The sequence below is a fragment of the Cherax quadricarinatus genome, chromosome 1 (assembly GCF_038502225.1).
Source record: "Cherax quadricarinatus isolate ZL_2023a chromosome 1, ASM3850222v1, whole genome shotgun sequence".
In the NCBI taxonomy this organism is placed as follows: domain Eukaryota; kingdom Metazoa; phylum Arthropoda; class Malacostraca; order Decapoda; family Parastacidae; genus Cherax; species Cherax quadricarinatus.
The window spans coordinates 81,608,856-81,624,433 of NC_091292.1; positions in this window are offsets into that span (position 1 = coordinate 81,608,856).

Consider the following 15,578-nt stretch of genomic DNA (forward strand, 5'->3'; position numbering starts at 1 on the left):
GTGATGTTGGTTGTGATGAGTGGTGGTGATGTGGGTTGTGATGGGTGGTGGTGATGTGGGTTGTGGGTGATGGTGATGTTGGTTGTGATGGGTGGTGGTGATGTGGGTTGTGATGGGTGGTGGTGATGTGGGTTGTGGTGGGTGGTGGTGATGTGGGTTGTGATGGGTGGTGGTGATGTGGGTTGTGGTGGGTGGTGGTGATGTGGGTTGTGATGGGTGGTGGTGATGTGGGTTGTTGTGGGTGATGGTGATGTTGGTTGTGGTGGGTGGTGGAGATGTGGGTTGTGGTGGGTGGTGGTGATGTGGGTTGTGATGGGTGGTGGTGGGTGATGGTGATGCGGGTTGTGATGGGTGGTGGTGATGTGGGTTGTGGTGGGTGGTGGTGATGTGGGTTGTGATGGGTGGTGGAGATGTGGGTTATGGTGGGTGGTGGTGATGTGGGTTGTGATGGGTGGTGGTGGGTGATGGTGATGCGGGTTGTGATGGGTGGTGGTGATGTGGGTTGTGGTGGGTGGTGGTGATGTGGGTTGTGATGGGCGGTGGTGATGGTTGTGATGGGTGGTGATGTGGGTTGTGATGTGGTGGCGATGTGGGTTGTGATGGGTGGTGGTTATATGAGTTGTGGTGGGTGATGATGTGAGTTGTGGTGGGTGACGGTGATGTGGGTTGTGATGGGTGGTGGTGATGCGGGTTGTTGTGGGTGATGGTGATGGTTGTGATGGGTGGTGGTGATGTGGGTTGTGATGGGTGGTGGTGATGCGGGTTGTTGTAGGTGATGGTGATGTGGGTTGTGGTGGGTAATGGTGATGTGGGTTGTGATGGGTGGTGATGTGGGTTGTGATGGGTGGTGGTGATGTGGGTTGTAGGTGATGGTGATGTGGGTTGTGGTGGGTGATGGTGATGTGGGTTGTGATGGGTGGTGGTGATGTGGGTTGTGATGGGTGGTGGTGATGTGGGTTGTGATGGGTGGTGGTGATGCGGGTTATTGTGGGTGGTGGTGATGTGGGTTGTGGTGGGTGATGTTGATGTGGGTTGTAATGGATGGTGGTGATGTAGGTTATGATGGGTGGTGGTGATGGGTGGTGATGTGGGTTGTGGTGGGTGATGTGGGTTGTGATGGGTGGTGTTGATGTGAGTTGTGATGGGTAGTGATGTGGGTTGTGGTGGGTGATGGTGATCTGGGTTGTAATGGATGGTGATGTGGGTTGTGATGGGTGGTGATGTGGGTTTTGGTGGGTGATGATGTGGGTTGTGATGGGTGATGGTGATGTGGGTTGTAATGGATGGTGGTGATGTGGGTTGTGATGGGTGGTGATGTGGATTGTGGTGGGTGATGTGGTTGTGATGGGTGGTGATGTGGGTTGTGGTGGGTGGTGGTGATGTGGGTTGTGATGGGTGGTGGTGATGTGGGTTGTGATGGGTGGTGGTGATGCGGGTTGTGATGGGTGGTGGTGATGTGGGTTGTGATGGGTGGTGGTGATGCGGGTTGTGATGGGTGGTGGTGATGTGGGTTGTGGTGGGAGGTGGTGATGTGGGTTGTGATGGGTGGTGGGGATGTGGGTTGTGGTGGGTGGTGGTGATGTGGGTTGTGATGGGTGGTGGGGATGTGGGTTGTGGTGGGTGGTGGTGATGGGGGTTGTGGTGGGTGGTGGGGATGTGGGTTGTGGTGGATGGTGGTGAAAAGGGTTGTGATGGGTGGTGGTGATGGGGGTTGTGGTGGGTGGTGGGGATGTGGGTTGTGGTGGATGGTGGTGAAGTGGGCTGTAGTGGGTGGTGATGAGGGTTGTGGTGGGTGGTGATGTGGGTTGTGATGGGTGGTGGTGATGTGGGTTGTAGTGGGTGGTGGTGATGTGGGTTGTTGTGGGTGGTGGTGATGTTGGTTGTGATGGGTGGTGGTGATGTGGGATGTTATGGGTGGTGGTGATGTGGGTTGTTGTGGGTGGTGATGTGGGTTGTAGTGGGTGGTGGTGATGTTGGTTGTGATGGGTGGTGGTGATGTGGGTTGTAGTGGGTGGTGGTGATGTTGGTTGTGATGGGTGATGGTGATGTTGGTTGTGATGGGTGATGGTGATGTGGGTTGTGATGGGTGGTGGTGATGTGGGATGTTATGGGTGGTGGTGATGTGGGATGTTATGGGTGGTGGTGATGTGGGTTGTTGTGGGTGGTGATGTGGGTTGTAGTGGGTGGTGGTGATGTTGGTTGTGATGGGTGGTGGTGATGTGGGTTGTGATGGGTGGTGGTGATGTTGGTTGTGATGGGTGATGGTGATGTGGGTTGTGATGGGTGGTGATGTGGGTTGTAGTGGGTGGTGGTGATGTTGGTTGTGATGGGTGGTGGTTATGTGGGTTGTTGTGTGTGGTGGTGATGTTAAACAGTATAAACACCAGCCACTGCATGGTATCCTCGGAGAAGACGACACCAAAATTAGCACTAAGCTTGCCATAATTAAGGACGGGTATCACCATAGTCTTAAAAAGCAAATAAAAATAACACGATGTTTATTAGGTTGCAAAACCTTGTGATAACACCAATGTAAACAACTGAAGGCTAAGATGGTGCTGGAACCATCTGGAACTGTGGCCACATGTTCTATATACTAGAGAGGTTACCAAGGAACACTTCTGCAGCCACATGTGTTCTATATACTAGAGAGGTTACCAAGGAACACTTCTGCAGCCACATGTGTTCTGTATACTAGAGTGGTTACCATGGAACACTTCTGTAGCCACAAGTGTTCTGTATACTAGAGAGGTTACCATGGAACACTTCTGCAGCCACAAGTGTTCTATATACTAGAGAGGTTACCATGGAACACTTCTGTAGCCACAAGTGTTCTATATACTAGAGAGGTTACCATGGAACACTTCTGTAGCCACAAGTGTTCTATATACTAGAGAGGTTACCATGGAACACTTCTGTAGCCACAAGTGTTCTGTATACTAGAGAGGTTACCATGGAACACTTCTGTAGCCACAAGTGTTCTATATACTAGACAGGTTACCATGGAACACTTCTGTAGCCACAAGTGTTCTATATACTAGAGAGGTTACCAGTGCTCACCACTGTGACCAAAGATACAAGTTTTTACTGATGCTACTGTGAACTTGGACTTGCTCTTGTCTGTGTCGTGTAGGCAGGAGTTTCGTCCATAAAAACGTTAATTTGTGGTCACTGTGTTAGCGATGCTTACACATCTCTCAGTAATATTCATATAGTTGTATTTATAATTGAAACCTGCTTGGTGTGACGCTGAGAGAATTAGATTGTTAGTATCTAGACTGCCTTGCCATGGATTCCGTAACAGTCTGTTCTCTGATGTTTAATGGTGATAAATTTCAATTTCTTGCATTTGGAAAGAGGAACTCAGAATGAGTACGAGATACAGAACGCAGATAGACTTTCTCACAGAACGTAAGAAATAGGTTAAAGTACTTACGAAAAAGAATGTCAGATATATCAAAGACAACGTAAGGCAAATGACATGGAAATGACAAGGTAGGTAATGAGGCCCTTCAAAATACTCCAGCAGACCTACTGGCCCATACTAGGCAAGTCTTTCTTAAACCCAAGCTCACAGTGTACTCTTACACAGTCAGTATTGTTCTGTGATCAAAGAATCTTGGAAGGTAGTAAGAGACAGTAGAGCTGCAAGATATTCAGATATTGTTTACCAACACCGAGTTAAAAAAAAAATGGTTATAATCATAATTTTTAATGGGGGTGAACGGGTAAGCCAGTGGAAGGTCTCGATCAGATGACCAAAAGCTCCAGCGGCGGGTCATCACATGACTAAGACTCGCGTCGGGAAACACCTGTCCATTTTCCTGACAAATCTTACCTAACCTAACCTACACAGTCATTAAAACATTTTAATTACTGTGAATGCCTCAGAGCACGTGGCTTGTTCTCTCTGGGATGGAAAAGAACGAGAGAGAGAGAGAGAGAGAGAGAGAGAGAGAGAGAGAGAGAGAGAGAGAGAGAGAGAGAGAGAGAGAGAGAGAGAGAGAGATACCTTACAATATAAATGGAGGTCCGAGTCCCCAGTCCGGACACCGCTATGATAAACCATACCATATTGTGGCTAGCTGGTCCAGTGGCTAACGCGACGGTCTGGAGTTTTGAGACAGTCTGACCGCGGGTTCTATTCCCGCCCGTGGTATGGTTGTTTGCAATCGTATCATTACGATTTCGTGAGTCATGTTGACCGCTATGATAACTTACTAGAGAAACTCGAGAGGAATACACTCGGTGAAATACAGGAGCGCCATGGGTACAGTTAGAGAACACTGTGTCAACATCCGTGGTTCAAAACCCGTCAGCCTGCAGCCTGCAGATGTCAGAAGTATTGCCGGAACGAAATGAGAAATTTTCAAGAGGAAGTTGGACAGCTATCTAACATATGTACCAGATCAACCGAGTTGAGATCTCTCTGGACTTGCGAGCCGCTAGCACCAACAGCCTAGTTGATCAGGCAGTCGACAAAGAAGCCTGGCCTTAGGTCGGGCTGCAAGGGTAGGAGAACCCTCGAAACCTGTCACAGGTATGTCAGATGCATGACAGTGGTGTGAGTGGTGGACCGCGACAGCAACGACCGCTGGACCCGATGATCTGAATGTCGGTATGATGGACCACGACGGCTGGACCGCTGGACCAGTGGTTAGGGACACAAACCACAGCTCAATCAATCAATTAATTACCCCGGCCCGGCCAGCTCATTACTTGATTAATTACCTGTGAGGCGAGAGCCTACCCCTCCCCCCCCTCCCCCCACCTACCCTCTGTCTACCATATAAGCTCCACCAGTTAACTCACTCCAGTACTGCCCGCTCATTGGTCCACTCAGTCCCTCCTTCCTCTCTAATTGGTCCGCTCTCCCCTCCTTCCCTCCATCCTTCCCCCCACCTCCACCTCTCCCTCCCCCATCCAATTACCTCAGTTCACCACTGGCCACTCATTGGTCCTCTCCTCCCCCTCCTCCATCTCTCCACTCCTTCCCTCTTCCCTCCTTTTTATATGTTATGTCCCCTCCTTCCTTCCCTCCCTCTTCCGCCACTCGTTTATTCCTCACTATCCTGAAATTCACATCTTTATATAAAACTAATGTTGAAGATTGAGACACTTGGGTAACATTTGGGAATCATTATTGCGAGGAGACGTTTCGCCAGCCAGTAGCTTCTTCAGTCCAGAGGACGGTAGAAGATGAAGAGTTTGAGGTAATCAGTCCCTCAGTCTGGAGTCGATGCATTCAGTCCATCGACTTCAGGCTGAGGGACTGATTACCTCAAACTCCTCCTCATCTTCCACTGAAGAAGCCACTGGCTGGTGAAACGTTTCCTCCAGTGTCTCTTCAACTTTTCGGTTTTCAAAAACCATTTACATCCAAACTAATAATATTTTTTATGGAACAGAAGTAATATTAGTCAAAGTATGTCAGAGATCCCTGCAATGTTGCGTTGTATGTCCCTCTTGTGGCAGTTACTGCAGCTTTTTACGGATTTAATAAATATAGACCGTAGTCTAGCATCATGTAATGTGTGGCGTCGTTGTGTTGCGTTTTGATAGCCCAGTATGGTTGTTCGTAGAACTTGTTAGGTAAGACACATATGCAACAGTTAGGTATCTTTATTTCGAAACGTTTCGCCTACACAGTAGGCTTCTTCAGTCGAGTACAGAAAAGTTGATAGAAGCAGAAGATACTTGAAGACGATGTAATCAGTCCATCACCCTTAAAGTTTTGAGGTGGTCAGTCCCTCAGTCTGGAGAAGAGCATTGTTCCATGGAATGAAACAATATGGAGATGAAGTGACAGGATGGAGCACTTATATAGCGCCAAGAGGTGAGACGTAGGTCACTAGAAGAGGTAAGAGCTCAGATGCTGGGAGGTCAGGTCCCTCTCAAATCCAGCCGTTCTCACTAGTAGAGGTTGTCGAAGTTGATTGTAGGTCTGTACCAAGATACCCTTGTGTTGCAGTGTCTGACAGATTGAACATTAAAATGGTATAAAATACCGACAGGTATTTCGTAGAACTTGTTATAACGTTAGTGAAAGTACGCTGTAGTGCGTGGCATTGTGTTACAGTGTGTGGCCATCTTGTGACAGTTTGGAGAACTTGTTGCAGTGTTACTCAAGGTGTATCGTAAGGGTCACATAACGCTTCGGAGCGAATTAAAGGAATCTTTTCAAGGGTCAACGCCCCATGCTGCCCCAGACCAGACTCTTGGTGTTTCGTTGTAAAAGTCACCAGGTGTCAGGTACAAGGTACCAGGAATACCGGGTCGATACCGTAACATTCATTTAAATTACTTCATTCGGAAATTAGGCAATATTAATATCCTCCAGTGATTTAGATGTATTTTTTTTACACTTGGATGAAGATGTAAGGTGGAGGCTGGTGTAAGCTTGGCAACACCGGTGACTCACGTTCTGGGTCACCCTGATGAAAGACCTGTGGCACCTGGGGATGAAGACCTCAGGTACAGCTGAGAAACTCCTATGCATGAAGGCCTCAGGTACAACTGAGAGAACATCTAGACAGAACACAAACAGAATGACAAAAGTTGAGGGAGAGGACATAAAATCGAAAGGAGCTAGGAGAGAAGGACAGAATCAGCAGAGGATAACCAGAGCAGGACAAAGCAACAAGAGCAAGCACACACACAACCATCCCCCAGAACCCCACAACCAGTCATGCTGTCCCAACACAAACCACAATCCACACTCACAGCTCCCACCCAACACTTAGCTATAGAATCCCACAGTACACTGCCAGGTCCCCCACCCTCACAGACCACCAAAACACAGTGCTGGAGAGGAAACTGAAGGTATGGTGCACCAATGCTGATGGAATAACAAATAAGTGGGAGGAGTGGCACAGAAGAGTCATAGCTCTCACAGAAACGGGATATCAGATCCTGAGGAAAGACAGGGAACAGAGGGGGTGGAGGAGTGGCACTGCTGGTCAAAACCCGATGGGATTTTGATGAGCTGGAGAGAGGAGACAGAGGAGAAGCAAGACATTACATAGTAGGAACGCTTCAGTCTGGAGGTCCCAAGGTGGTAATTGCAGTGATGTATAATCCACCACAGAACAGCAGGAGGCCAAGACAAGAGTACGATGAGAGTAGAGCGATAGTTGACACATTGGCTGAAGTGGCCAGAAGGGCTCATGCGAGCAGAGCAAAGCTGTTGATCATGGGTGACTTCAACCACAAGGAAATCGATTGGGAGAACTTGAAGCCACATGGGGGCCAAGAAACGTGGAGGACTATGATGATGGAGGTGGTACTGGAAAACTTCATGTACCAACACCTAAGGGACACTACCAGAGAGAGAGGAGAGGATGAACCGGCGAGACTGGACCTAGTATTCACCTTGAGTAGTGCAGATATTAAGGAAATCACATATGAAAGACCCCTTGGGGACAGCGATCATATGGTTTTAAGATTCGAATACACAGAGTTACAAGTAGAGGGGAAAGCAGGAAGGGCAGGACGAATGAAGCCAAACTACGTACAAGAAGGGAGACTACGCGGGAATGAAGAACTTCCTGAACGGGGTTCAGTGGGACAGAGAACTGGCAGGGAAGTCAGTAAAAGAGATGATGGAATATGTGACAACAATATGCAAGGAAGCTGAGGTGAGGTTTGTACCCAAGGGTAACAGGAATAATGAAAAAGCCAGGATGAGCCCTTGGTTCACCCAAAGGTGCAGGGAGGCCAAAACCAAGTGTGCTAGAGAATGGAAGAAGTATAGAAAGAACCCAGGAGAATAAGGAGAGCAGTCGTAGAGCCAAAAATGAATATGCACAGGTAAGAAGGGAGGCCCAACGACAATATGAAAATGACATAGCAGCGAAAGCCAATTCTGACCAGAAGCTGTTATACATTCACATCAGGAGGAAAACAACAGTCAAAGACCAGATAATCAGGCTAAGGAAGGAAGGAGGCGAGATCACAAGAAACGACCACGAAGTATGTGAGGAACTCAACATGAGATTCAAAGAAGTGTTCACAGAGGAGACAGAAGGGACTCCAGAAAGATGGAGAGGTGGGGTACACCACCAAGTGTTGGTCATAATGCATACAACCGAGGAAGAGGTGAAGAGGCTACTAAGCGAGCTAGATACCTCAAAGGCAATGGGGCAGGATAACATCCTTCATGGGTCCTGAGAGAGGGAGCAGAGGCCCTATGTGTACCCCTAACAACAATGTTCAACACATTTATCGAAACAGGGAGATTACCTGAGGTATGGAAGACAACAAATGTAGTTCCAATTTTTAAAAAAGAAGACAGACATGAAGCACTAAACTACAGACCAGTGTCACTGACATGTATAGTATGCAGAGTCATGGAGAAGATTATCAGGAGAAGAGTGGTGGAATACCTAGAAAGGAATGAGCTTAACAGCCAGCATGGTTTCAGGGATGGGAAATCCTGTGTCACAAACTTAGAGTTCTATGACAGGGTGACAGCCGTAAGACAAGAGAGAGAGGGGTGGGTAGATGGCATTTTCTTGGACTGTAAGAAGGCGTTTGACACAGTTCCACACAAGAGATTAGTGCGGAAGCTGGAGGACCAAGCAGGGATAACAGGGAAGGCACAACAGTGGATCAGGGAATACCTGTCAGGAAGACAGCAGCGAGTCATGGTACGTGGCGAGGTATCAGAGTGGGCGCCTGTAACGAGTGGGGTTCCACAGGGGTCGGTCCTAGGACCGGTGCTGTTTCTGGTATTTGTGAACGACATGACGGAAGGAATAGACTCCGAAGTGTCCCTGTTTGCAGATGATGTGAAGTTGTTGAGAAGAATTCAGTTGGACGAAGACTAGGCAGAACTACAAAGGGATCTGGACAGACTGCAGGCCTGATCCAGCAATTGGCTGCTGGAGTTCTACCCCACCAAGTGCAAAGTCATGAAGATTGGGGAAGGGCAAAGAAGACCGCAGACGGAGTACAGTCTAGGGGTCAGAGACTACAGACCTCACCCAAGGAAAAAGATCTTGGGGTGAGTATAACACCAGGCACATCTCCTGAAGCGCACATCAACCAAATAACTGCTGCAGCATATGGGCGCCTAGCAAACCAAAGAACAGCATTCCGACATCTTAATAAGGAATCGTTCAGGACCCTGTACACCGTGTACGTTAATCCCATATTGGAGTATGCGCATCAATTAGGAACCCACACCTAGCCAAGCACGTAAAGAAACTAGAGAAAGTGCAAAGGTTTGCAACAACATTAGTTCCAGAGCTAAGAGGTATGTCCTACGAGGAGAGGTTAAGAGAAATCGACTTGACGACACTGGAGGACAGGAGAGATAGGGGGGACATGATAACGACATATAAAATACTGAGAGGAATTGACAAGGTGGAAAGAGAATGTTCCAGAGATGGGACACAGCAACAAGGGGACACAGATGGAAGTTGAAGAGTCAGATGAATCACAGGGATGTTAGGAAGTATTTCTTCAGCCACAGAGTAGTCAGGAAGTGGAATAGTTTGGGAAGCGATGTAGTGGAGGCAGGATCCATACATAGCTTTAAGCAGAGGTATGATAAAGCTCATGTTGCAGAGTGACCCAGTAGCGGCCAGTGAAGAGGCGGGGCCAGGAGCTATGAATCGACCCCTGGAACCACAACTAGGTGAGTACACACACACACACACACACACACACACACACACACACACACACACACACACACACACACACACACACACACACACACACACGCTAATCCCACCTCCTATATCGCTAGGAAGGATTACTAAACCACAAAGTCGAGTGGTGGGATTATCCAGTGTGGTCCAGTAAGGTATGTGTGTGTGTGTGTGTGTGTGTGTGTGTGTGTGTGTGTGTGTGTGTGTGTGTGTGTGTGTGTGTGTGTGTGTGTGTGTGTGTGTGTGTGTGTGTGTGTGTGTGTGTGTGTGTGTGTGTGTGTGTGTGTGTGTACGTGTGTGTGTGTACGTGTGTGTGTGTGTGTACTTACCTAATTGTGGTTGCAGAGGTCGATTCAGAGCTCCTGGCCCTGCCTCTTCACTGGTCGCTGCTAGGTTCACCCTCTGTTCCATGAGCTTTATCATACCTCTTGAAACTATGTATGGTCCTGCCTCTACTACCTCACTTTCCAGACTATTCCACTTCCTGACAGTTCTATGGCTGAAGAAATACTTCCTAACATCCCTGTGACTCGTTTGAGTTTTCAACTTCCAGTTGTGACCCCTTGTTGCTGTGTGCCATCTGTGGAAGATCCTGTCTCTGTTTACTTTGTCGTTATCCCCCCCCCCCGTCCCTTCTGTCCTTCAGTGTCGTCAGGTTGAGTTCCCTTAACCTCTCCTTGTAGGACATACCCCTTAGCTTCAGGACCAGTCTCGTTGTAAACCTTTGCACTTTCTCTAGTTTCCTGACGTGCTTGGCCAAGTGAGGGGTTCTAAACTGAAGCTGCATATGGGCCTGACGTACACGGTGTACAGGGGAAAGACTCCTTACTGAGATGTCGGAATGCTATTCTTAGGTTCGCTAGTCGCTCATGTGTTGTAGCAGTTATTTGTTGAGGTGCTCCTCACGAGATGTGCTCGGTATTATTCACACTCCAAGATCCTTTTCCTTGAGTGAGGTTTGTAGTCTTTGGCCCCCTTGATTGTACTCTGTCTACGGTCTTCTTTGCCCTTCCCCGATCTTCATGACTTTGCACTTAGTGTGGTTGAACTTCTGGATCCAGTTGCTGGACCAGGCCTGCAGCCTGTCCAGATCCCGCTGTAGTCCTGCCTCATTCTCCTCGTTAACTTCACATCGTCTGCAAACAGGGACACTTCTGAGTCTATTCCGTCATGTCTTTCACATATACCAGGAACAGCACCGGTCCTAGGACTAACCGCTGTGGAACCCCACTTGTCACAGGCACCCAGTCTGACACCTCATCACGTACCATGACTCTCTGCTGCCTTCCCGTCAGGTATTCTTTGGTTCATTGCTGCTCCTTCCCTGTTATACCTGCCTGCTGTCATCTTGTCATAGAACTCTAGTAGGATTGTGATACAGGATTTCCCGTTTCTGAATCCGTGTTGGTTGTCGTTTATAGGCTCATTCCTTTCTAGGTGGTCTACCACTCTTCTGATATTCTCCATGACTTTGCATACAATACATTTCAGTGACACTGGTCTGTAGTTTAATGCTGCATGTCTGTCCCCTTTTTTAAAAATTAGGACTACATTCGCTGTCTTCCATACCTCAGGTAGTCGCCCTGTTTCGATAAATGTGTTGAAGATTGTTGTTAGTGGTACACAGAGCTCCTCTGTTCCCTCTCTCAGGACCCAAGGAGAGATGTTATCCGGTCCCATCCATCACCTTTAAGATACCTTATTGGCGTAGCAGCCGTTTCACCTCCTCCTCGGTTGTATGTATGGTGCCCAGCACTTAAGAACATAGGAACAGAAGAAATAAGGAACACTGCAACAGGCCTACTGGCCTACTGTCCCATGCGAGGCAGGTCCAATTCTCCTACCGGTTTAATTAACCCTTTGTCGCGCAGCCCTAACCTAGTCTGGTTAGGTCACATTCACTTAAGGAAGGAGCGCGGTATCTGACCTAGTAGCACAAGCTAGTCAGGTCCAACTCACACCCACCCACACCCACTCATGTATTTAACCTATTTTTAAAACTTCACAACGTCATGGCTTCTATGACGGTACTCGGGAGTTTGTTCCACTCATCCACAATTCTATTACCAAACCAGTGCTTTCCTATATCCTTCCTGAATCTGAATTTTTCCAATTTAAAGCCATTGCTGCGAGTCCAGTCTAGGCTAGATATTTTTAGCACTTGTTGGTGTATCCCACCTCTCTTTCTTTCTGGAGTCCTTTCTGTCTCCACTGTGAATACTTCTTTGAATCTCATGTTGAGCTCCTCACAAAGCAGAAAATGGGATTACCTGGGGGGCTAAAGCCTTGTTTAAGGGCAAAGGTAAAAGTTACAATAATCTGAGGCAGAAACAGGCCACCCAGGGCTATCCCAGTCAAAACAGAAAACGCTAAACCAGCATTTATTAGTTTAATGGGTTGGTTATCCGAGGGGGTAGGCAAAATTCCTACTTACGAAAATAGATATTAGGGATAACACTATATACACTAGAACACCACCTTCATATATATCTTCTCCTAAGCTCCCAAATAACGGTACACAAGAAGCAGGCGGCTGGAGAGTCCAGCAAAACACAAACACTTAACGCAGCAACACCAGGCCTTCCCTACTCCACTAACCCCCATTCCCACCGTGTCCTCAGTCCTCGCTCATCCCGCAGTCCCTGACCGTACCAGAGCCTAGGTGAGCATACTGCTAAACCATAAAAGAGCTTACAGCTCGAGATGCCTAACCAAATGAGTACAAAACTACAAAACTTAGCTTAAATACACGGCATCTCAGAAGCCAGCATTCACTCCATGCTGCCTCCAGGTGACTCTACCAAGCTATGCTTACCCGCTAACCAAAACACACTTGGAAAATAAATCCCTGGCAGGATTTCCTTACATTTACAGGTTAAAGTACTTCACAGTGCCCACAAATGCACATTATGAATCATAAAATTAAGACTTACAATTATAACATTCATATTATTATGTCACACTTCTCTACTGTATATATATATTACAATGTCATGCAAAACCCTGCATAACAGTGTCCGTGTGAGTGTCCGTGTCCGTGTGTGTGTGTGTGTGTGTGTGTGTGTGTGTGTGTGTGTCTGTGTGTGTGTGTGTGTGTGTGTGTGTGTGTGTGTGTGTGCGCGTGTGTGTGTGCGCGCGTGTGTGTGTGTCTGTGTGTGTGTGTGTGTGTGTGTGTGTGTGTGTGTGTGTGTGTGTGTCTGTGTGTGTGTGTCTGTGTGTGTGTGTGTGTGTCTGTGTGTGTGTGTGTGTGTGTGTGTGTGTGTGTGTGTGTGTGTGTGTGTGTGTGCGCGCGTCTGTGTGTGTGTGTGTGTGTGTGTGTGTGTGTGTGTGTGTGTGTGTGTGTGTGTGTGCGCGCGCGTCTGTGTGTGTGTGTGTGTGTGTGTGTGAGCGCGCGTCTGTGTGTGTGTGTGTCTGTGTGTGTGTGTGTGTGTGTGTGTGCGCGCGCGTCTGTGTGTGTGTGTGCGTCTGTGTGTGTGTGTGTGTGTTCGCATGCGTGTGTGTGTGTGTGTGTCTGTGTGTGTGTGCGCGCGCGCGTCTGTGTGTGTGTGTCTGTGCGCGTCTGTGTGTGTGTGTGTGTGTGTGTGTGTGTCTGTGCGCGTCTGTGTGTGTGTGTGTGTGTGTGTGTGTGTGTGTGTGTGTGTGTGTATCTGTGCTTCACGATACCGAGGGACAGGAGGGTTAGGGGAGACATGATAACAGCATATAAAATACTACGAGGAATTGGCAAGGTGGTTAGAGACAGGATGTTCCTGAGATGAGAGACAGAAACAAGGGGTCACAATGGCAAGCTGAAGACTCAGATGAGTCAGAGGGATGTTAGGAAATATTCCTTCAGTCATAGAGTTGTCAGGAACTGGAATAGTCTGGGAAGTAACGTAGTGGAGGCAGGAACCATACATAGCTTTAAGACAAGGTTTGATAAAGCTCATGGAGCAGGGAGAGAGAGAACCTATTAGCGATCAGTGAAGAGGTGGGGCCAGGAGCTATGAATCGACCCCTGCAACCACAAATAAGTGAGTACAAATAGATGAGCACACACATACACATATCGGAGCCAGGAGCTATAAATCGACCTCTGCAAAAACAGTTGGGTGAGTGCACACACACACACACACACACACACACACACACACACACACACACACACACACACACACACACACACGTATCTGGGCCAGGAGCTTGGACTCGACCCCTGCAACCTCAACTAGGTGAGTACACACACACACACAGACTCTGATGAGTTAGATGTTAGGAAGTATTTCTTCAGTCATAGAGTTGTCAGGAACCGGAATAGCCTTGAAAATAACGTAGTGGAGGCAGGGACCATACATAGTTTTAAGAAAAAGCTCATGGAGTGCAGGGAGAGAGGCCTAGTAGCGATCATTGAAGAGGGGGGCCAGGAGCTGTGAATCGACCCCTGCAACCACAAATAGGTGAGTACACACACACACACACATCCTTTGAAACTGGGCAACTACCTGAGGTATGGAAGACGGCAAATGATCCCCATCTTTAAGGGGACAGAAACTTTGCATACTATACACTGACGTGTATAGTATGCAGACTCATGGAGAAGATTATCAGGAGGAGAATGGAGCACCTGGAACGGAACAAGGTTATAAATTACAGCCAGTACGGTACGATTCATGGAAAGCAAATCCTATGTCACAAACCTACAGGAGTTTTATGACAAGGTAACTGAAGTAAGACGTGAGAGGGAGGGGTGGGTCGATTGCATTTTCTTGGACTGCAAGAAGGCCTTCGACACAGTTCCTCACAAGAGATTAGTGCATAAGCTAGAGGATCAGGCACGTATAACAGGAAGGGCACTGCAGTGGATCAGAGAATACTTGACAGGGAGGCAACAGCGAGTTATGGTACGTGATGAGATATCACGGTGGGCACCTGTGACAAGCAAGGTCCCACAGGGGTCAGTCCTAGGACCAGTGCTATTCTTGGTACATGTGAATGACGTGACGGAAGGGATGGACTCAGAAGTGTCCTTATTTGCAGATGATGTGAAGTTAATGAGGAGAATTAAATCAGATGAGGACCAGATAGGACTACAAATTGGCCTGGACAGGCTGGATGCATGATCCAGCAACTGGCTTCTAGAATTTAACCTTGCCAAATGCAGAGTCATGAAGATCGGGGAAAGGCAAAGAAGACTGCAAATAGAGTATAGGCTAAGCGGCCAAAGAATGCAAACCTAACTCAAGGAGAAAGATCTGGGGGTGAGTATAACACCAAGCACGTCGCCGGAAGCAAACATTAACCAAATAACCGCTTCGGCATATGGGCGCCTGGCAAACCTGAGAATAGCGTTCCGATACCTCAGTAAGGAATCGTTCAAGACTTTATACACTGTGTACGTCAGGCCCATACTGGAGTACGCAGCACCAGTTTGGAACCCACACCTGGTCAAGCATGTCAATAAATTAGAGAAAGTGCAGTGGTTTGCAACAAGGCTAGTTCCAGAGCTAAGGGGAATGTCCTTCGAAGAAAGGTTAAGGGAAATCGGTCTGACGACACTGGAGGACAGGAGGATCAGGGGTGACATGATAATGACATACAAAATACTGCGTGGAAAAGATGAGGTGGACAGAGGATGTCTCAGAGATGGGACACAGAAACAAGGGGTCACAATTGGAAGTTGAAGACTCAGATGAGCCAGAGGGATGTTAGGAATAGTCTGGCAAGTGATGTGGTGGAGGCAGGAACCATACATACTTTTAAGGCGAGGTACGATAAAGCTCATGGAGCGGGAGAGGGAGGACCCAGTAGCGGTCAGTGAAGAGGCGGGGGCCAGGAGCTGAGTCTCGACCCCTGAAACCACAATTAGGTGAGTACATCATCAGGGAGAAAACAAGAGTCAAGGCCCAGGTAATCAGGCTGAGGAAGGAAGGAAAGGAGTTTACA